The 7,224-nt window shown below is 44.8% G+C and overlaps 1 long non-coding RNA gene across 2 annotated transcripts; it reads left to right on the top strand.

The window, feature by feature from the left end:
- The first annotated feature begins 10 nt into the window (after window positions 1-10).
- LOC112472591 lies at window positions 11-4,990 on the top strand. 2 transcript variants are annotated; one of them, XR_003043675.1, is made up of 4 exons: window positions 11-444; window positions 2,673-2,796; window positions 3,961-4,263; window positions 4,558-4,990. It is a non-coding gene; the product is annotated as an uncharacterized LOC112472591 (long non-coding RNA). The 2 variants fall into 2 exon arrangements; XR_003043674.1 differs by having other exon boundaries at window positions 3,961-4,990.
- Window positions 4,991-7,224: the final 2,234 nt, after the last annotated feature.

The raw sequence follows: 7,224 nt of genomic DNA, 5'->3' as shown, positions 1-7,224 counted from the left end.
AGAGGAACTGGCTGTCGCTGGGCTCGGCCGAGAGGTCCCAGCTACTTCCTGGTGCTCGGATTTGCATACGGAGCCCGGGGGGCGGGGAAGTGACCGTTTGGCCCCTGCCCAAGGTTGGGATCTTCGGTGTGGCCGTCGCACAGAGCTTTGACAGCGAAGAAACCCGGCGTCCCAGGGTGCAGTTTGGGAGAGTGGAAGCGTCTCGGGCCCAACATTCTCCTGTGGCGACGACAGAAGGATGTTTCGGAGAGAACCTCTGGCGTCGATGAAACATCCCGTGTCTTTTCCTTCTCTTCCAGCCTCCTCCCCACGGTGTTAAAAAGTGGGGTGTCCCTGGCAGCAAAGGGGGCGTGCTCTGATCCCCCGACGTTCGGAGTTCTTTAGAGAGAGGATGAGATGTGCCTATTTGATGCTCGGGGTCTCTGAGTTCTTAATCAGAACAGAGTAAGCCCTTTAAGGGTGTACGCGGGGTGTTCGGGGTATCGTTGCGGGGCGAGGGGCTCTCGAGTTAAATGGCATGTCACATCATCAAAACTTCGATTTCCTCGCGGGAAATGGAGATGGGGATGCCTACCTCGCAGGATTACTGGGAGGATGAAATGCCTTCTGTAAAGGGCTCACACTGTGCCTGGCACACATTAATGGTCGTTATTCTTCCGTTTCTACTATCTCCGCGTGTAACACTGGCACATGGCACGCGCCACCCCAGTGTTTGTTGAAAGGAGGACTGAATATTCAAGCTCATGTTCCGTGTCAGTGAATGCCACTTACAAATCCAATGTACAACATTGGTCTCAGTCCCTGTGGATGTCCACTTGTTTTAAGCAAGATTCTGCACACTGGAATTGTAGCATTTACCTACACTGCAGAATTTACAAGGAAATACACAGCACGCTGTAGAAGACTTGGTCTATGTGTTAATAATAGCAAACACGTAGGGACTATTGGGTGCCAGACAGATCTAAGCACTTCAGACTGATTATCTTTTGTTAACAACGTTTTAAGAAGCTGGCCCCACCTGAGGAGGCTTCAGCCACAGTCCGGGGTCCAGGTCAGCCACTTTGTAACAAAATCTTATACATCAGTCATTTGTCCTTGGTGAGAGAATAGAAAGGTTTGCAAACTAGTGCCCTAATTAAAAAAAAAAAAAAGCAAGATGGTTTATACCTGTGATGTTCATTGGTATGCAGTGGTTGGTTTCCCGTGGAAGAGGAAGGGACGGGTTGTCTCTTGGAAGGTGTTAAACCTGTGAGTGAAATGTAACAGATTCCGTGGAGTATTTCACTGCCTGAGGTCCCATTCCTGGACTTTTCTTCAGGATGATCTCTCAAATACATTGGACTAAATTAAATATTTACTATTACCAGTAAGTCCTTGAGATCCTGGCTAAAGGCATGTGGCAATAAAAAATGGGGCACAAATGTTTGGTGGTGGTTAATACATCTGGAATGTCCTATGTTTTTCGTAAAATGTTTCTGAGAAACAAAGCAGCATCAGAGCTGGCCTTACACCCAGCTGCACCACATCTAACTCCTCACACACAGGTATCCTAGCCAAGTTCATCACTTCATTCATCTAGAGCACTTCGAGTGGGCAACATTCATTTTTAAGTAGACTTAGGTACTTTTAGCATGTCTGCCTTTGTTTCACATGTTAATTTTCTCTCAGTAGTATATAGTAAAGCTCTCTTTGGAAGACATCGCTTCTTATATTTACTCTTTTCTTTCCCACTGTACCTCCCAAAAGTCTTTTTAAGTGCTTTAAAATACTTCATTAGTATTGATGGATTGATTCCTTGATTGATGGGCTGAGTTGTCTCAACAGTCTTCTCTGTTGAGAACTGAGTACAGAACGGAGTGATCAGAGGCAGGCTGCCAATCAGCAAAGAGCCCTTGACAGGGTAAGCAGGCTTTGCAGGTGAGAGACGTGAGTGAGGAGGACAGGAGGAAAGAATGGAAATGGCATCAACTATATACAGTCCATCCTCATTTTTTTCAGATTTCACATTTGCAAATCGACCTACTCACTAAAATATATTTGTAACCCCCAAATCAGTACTCACAGCACCTCACAGTCATTCATGGACATGAGCACAGTGGTGAAAATTCGAGTTTCTCTACGCTCACATTCCCAGCTAAGGCAAACAAGGCAATGCTCTACCTTCTTGTTTTAGTTCTTGTACTATAATAAGCGTGTGTCCTTTTTGTGATCTGCGTAATGCCATGATTTTTGCATTTTTGTGCATTTTGTTGGTGATTTCAGTGTTTTCTACCCCTGAGTGTCATGCTAAGCACAAGAAGGCTGCGAGGTGTCTTACGGAGGAAATATGTGTTAGAGAGCTTCGTGCAGGCATGCATTATGGTGCTGTTGGCTGTGAGTTCAGTCTTGCTGAGTCAACAATATCTATTAAATAAGGTGTCTTTAAGCAGAGGTACACATAAAACAAGGTTATCTATAAAGCAATTGATGAAAATATGGTAGCCAGAGGCTCACAGCAACCTAACCCTGTATTCGTCCTAGGAACAGAGGTTCAGTATCAGCTAATTCATTGTGGTGACTTATTAGGCCGTAACTACTGCAAATAATGAGAATCAACTGTGCATAAGAACATACTGTCTATCACCCATTGGGAGGAAAATGAAATCTCTGACCTCAAGGAAATTGTGTTTCAGTACAGACCTTCATCATCACATGCCTGACCATGAACTTGCAGCCGAATTTGGTCCCTCTCCGCACACGCTCTCACCTTGGCCTACCCACCTCGCCATCTGACCTGCAGCCCTTCCTACTACCATGGTATGGACTATCCTTGGTGCCCCTTCCATTTGTCTGGGAGCTGCCTTCTAGGGGTTCAGACTCCTCAGCCCCACTCAGGAACCCTTAGGTATTGTCTTCACAAGCCTCTTGGTTGGTCTTGCCTAAAGGGATACAGTGGAGGCTGAGACTCTCCATCTGACTCTTACAAACTTGGCTGCAGATCTGATTTCTGAGGCCCAAGTAGCAAGTAATACAGAGCAGTGGCACTCACCTGCCCAGGCCCTACCCAGATAATGTAATTAAAGTTGAGGGGGGTGGAGAAAGGGGGCCGAGTCATCAGAAGCTTTAAAGCTCTCTGGTGGTTCCAATGAGCAGCCAAGATTGGGAGCCGCTGTAAAAGCCCCAGCCAAACATCCTGGGGGGATGTGGGGTTTGTGTGCCAAGCAAATGGGTTTCTGCCCATCACCGGTGTTTCAGTAAAACACACTAGAAGGCCTCTCATCTGACACATTTGGGACTGATGAATCAAAAAGTTGTTTAAAATCAGGAATCATAAAAATGATGTAAATGTATCTCAAACATTTTACTTGAACTTCAACCTAAAGTATATTCAATCACTGTCAGTATCTGATGTAACGCCATGGTGTTTCTTCATAGCACGAGTCCCCTGCTTGGTGTTCTGTGTCATCTTTCTTACCTAAATGACACTCATGAAACTTCATATCTGATTTCCGGTTACACCTTTGTGGAAGCAGAAGAAGGCCCCAAAGCCGTGTCACCCACAATCTCTTATCTTCTAGCTGCTTCGCCCACACCTAATTCACCAGAATTATTTGCTTTTACCATTTACCTGTGACTTTTCAAATATTCAACATGTTTTACATAGAAGCAATGTTTTCACTCATATTTTTAAAGTTTTTATTTAATTAAATTGCCTATTTGTAGTAGCAGGCACAAACTGACATAAAAACCACTGGCTTTTGGAAAAGTAAGTGTTGTAGAAAGTAAAGGTTCTCTTTACTGGAGGGATGTAGCATTTCACGGAGAAAAACGAGAGAGTTGGTTCATGCAGAGTTCATTGAGAAGAGAGTGGTTTCTGAGGCTTTCTGTCACAACTACCGCTCAGGAACTGGGCAGGTCATGTTAGTTAAAGCCTCCAGTCAATCCTCACACCAACCAGCTTTTATTTTCTATATTCTATAGATATGGAAGGGGTCTCTGGAGGGATAGGTGACTTGCCCAAATTCACCTCGCCGAAATGGTTCCCGCTGGATTTGAACCCCTTCCTGTCCGTCTGACTGACAGCAAAGCCTGAGGTTGTACCCTGAGTTTGTGATGCCTTCTACAAAGTTGGGGCTTCTCAGCCTGACATACCACAGAAACAGCTCAGTGAGCCTGAAAGCAAACAGGAGTACATGCAGGCCACGTTCTTCCCAATTCTTCTACATTATAAAGGAACAGCCAAGCCACCTGAACAAGAAATGGTTAAAGCTGAGCCAAATAATGGTAATAACATCAATAACATAATTAGAATTGAAATCTTATCAAATTACAACAAAGTTAATTTGTCACTCAGTGATATACAAGATTGTGCCACATGGTAGTTAGACCAAAATGTTAAACTATTCATAAAAAATAAATAAATCATAGTCACATTGGGGGATTCTGAGGTCTACTAGGGAGTGTCCAGAAGGTCAGAGGAATAATTGCTTATGACTTCGTTTCTGTTTCCTCCCCGAGGGAGGAGGCCCCGGTGCCATATTTCCCTCCTTGCCTACTTTCTGCTTTCCTACTTTTCAGTGAGGACGCCCAGCCCCTCAAACCGAGCTGGTCTCAGGACCCGAGTACCTGCCCTGTCCCAGTTCTAATTCTTGAGGTACCAAATTTATTTTCTAGCTGCTTTTGTGGTATTTAGGACCTCATGTATTTAGCTTTTTATATTAATGTAATTTCAGGTTTAGAGAAAAGTTCCAAAAATAGCAGAAAAAATCACCAGGTATCCCCCTCAGCCAGCTTCTCCCACTGTTAACATTTGACCACATTTGTGTTCTATCTATAACCTTGTCTGAGAGTAAGTTCCAGGTATGATGTCCCTTTACCCCTAAATACTTCGGTGTATATTTTCTAAAAACAGAAACTTTCTCTTATCTGGAAACTAACATTAATACAACACTATTAATTAACCTACAGAACATATTCAAATGTTGGCAATTGTCCCAAATATACACTTTATAACAAAAAAAGTCCCGGGTCATGCTTTGCATTTTGTTTTTCCGTGTCCTTGGTCTCCCTTTAATTTAGAAGTTACCCAGTCTTCTTTGAGCTTCACAGTGCTGACTTTTTTTTAAGTACACACCAGTGACTGTAGAATTCTCTAAATTGAGGTTTATGTGATATTTCTTCATAATTAGATTCAGGCTATGCATTTTTGGCCGGAGTGTCACTAAAGTGAAATGCGTTAAGACTGTGGCAGTTTGGATGAAGGCAGAGGGGTAAGAGGTCATGTGCTACCCAGGACGTCGTGAAGAGAGGTGACTTTGGGGGAAGGAAGTCAGTGCACTGTGGAAGCAGGAGCTGGAGCCTGAGGGAGGTGCTGGGTCAGGAGGGGCTGCAGAAAGAGACATCCCCCTTCTTCCCGCCCCGGGGCAAACCTGCCCTGTTGCTCTGGAAGTGGAGGGGTGCCTCCTGCAGACATTGGTCTTGAAAGCTGTCTGTATGACTTAATTCATTCTGGAAGATGCTGCCCTACTAATCACATCCAAGAGTGAACAAAGGCCATCTACCCCAGTCTCAGAAGCTGGACCGGCGTCCTGCTCAGGTGGGCTGGGCCGTGGGTGTATATGCGGTGTGGATCAATGAATGCTCAGCTGCGGTGCTTTGTCTTCTCTTACGCTCTCCCCCTCCTCAACTTCTAGAAAGCAAAGGCCACCTGAAGTGGTTACGTACTGTGAGAATGTGAGTTCCGGGAGTCTGGGAGGAGGGCTGGCCCAGTGGACTAGGTTCTGGTCCCAAAGCTGTGGCCAGGCTCACCTGCTTCTTAGGGCCTGGGATCTGACCTCAGCAGAGGTTCTCCCCCTTCTTAGAGACAGCGCTGTCCCCCTTCCATCCCTTCTCCCTCCATCTCTTCTCTACCACTCACACCTAGGGCTCAGGCTCATTTCTCCTCTCACCGTGGGTACCTCCATCTCCAAGGTTGTACATGTGCGTGTGTGGGTAAAGTGGTAAGATTGAAAAAAATCAAACCTCTGTTCAGCCAGAGGGGTGACTTTAGCACAAATGGTTATAGATACCAGGGAATGAATAAGTAAAAAAGGAAAATCATAAAAACTCTTTCGGACTATGGAAAAATGTTAGTAATTTTCACAAAATATTGTTTATGCACAAATTTATCTAAATGTGTGTCAAATACTAATAGCTATTATATGGAAAAAGTGTTCATGGTCAAATTGGTTTGACGACTCTCAGGCGCTGTGTAGTACAGCGGTGTCACCGTGGGTGTCCAGGAAGGTATTGAAGTATGTGTGTGTCCAAACTCGTGGGTCCAGGTGATAAGTGTGCAGATAGATGCTCTTAGGATCTGCTGTCAAAGAGAAAACACCACTACTCATGTAAGGGAGACCCCTGCTGCTGCGTGATGCCAGCCAGACATCGTGTCTGAGGCCCCTGGCATTGTGCTGCTGCCTTGGTCACTGTCACAGACATGACAGCAAAATAGTTAAAATTGTGAATGTGAAAGTGATACATTGCTGTCCCAGTGTGAAAACAAACCCAGCCTTTTTCTCAGAGCTTTATGTCATTCTATGTGGACAGAATTGTCCATCATAACCTTTTACGGTGAACTGTCAGGGGCCTTGTCCGCTCTGGCTAGTGCTGTCATCTCTTGTTTATCTATTGACTCTTTCTGTTAGCCCATGTCTCCATTCACCGAGTACCTCCGATGGGCCAGAAGCAAGAGGGCGTGCTGACTTCAGTTCCAAAAACCACTTCGGTAATAGCTGTGGGGTGAAGACACAGCCAGATGAGGATGCTTATGTGAAGCTGATAATGATTTTATATTCTGGTAACATTCTTTATCTGAATTGACCAATGTTGGGTGATTTTTATGTATGTATGTCTATATTTAGTTTGGTGACCATCTTGAATGTTGTTTTTCAGTCTATACTGCCTTTGAATGAATTTTGCCTCACATGCTACTTCTGTCTTTCACCCTAGAAGGAGGCATCAATGGAATCCTTCTAGTTCTCTGTAGAGCCAGCCCGATATGTATGTACCTCTTCTTGTACATACATGCCACCATTGCTGTGAGATGAGGAGTATTTCATAGGAATCTGTAGGTTCCCATTATACGTGCAGAGGAGTCAGTGTGCTTTAATATGAACCTCATTTCCTTGTCTTCACAGAGCATGTCAGACCCACAAGCCAGTGATGTCTCGTGCCCAGCCAAAGCGTTAGAGGAGACCTTCACGG

Source organism: Pteropus alecto, unplaced genomic scaffold (genome assembly GCF_000325575.1).
Source record: "Pteropus alecto unplaced genomic scaffold, ASM32557v1 scaffold87, whole genome shotgun sequence".
NCBI lineage: Eukaryota > Metazoa > Chordata > Mammalia > Chiroptera > Pteropodidae > Pteropus > Pteropus alecto.
Note: the sequence above shows the minus strand (reverse complement) of the source record. Positions and strands in the feature narration are given on the sequence as shown.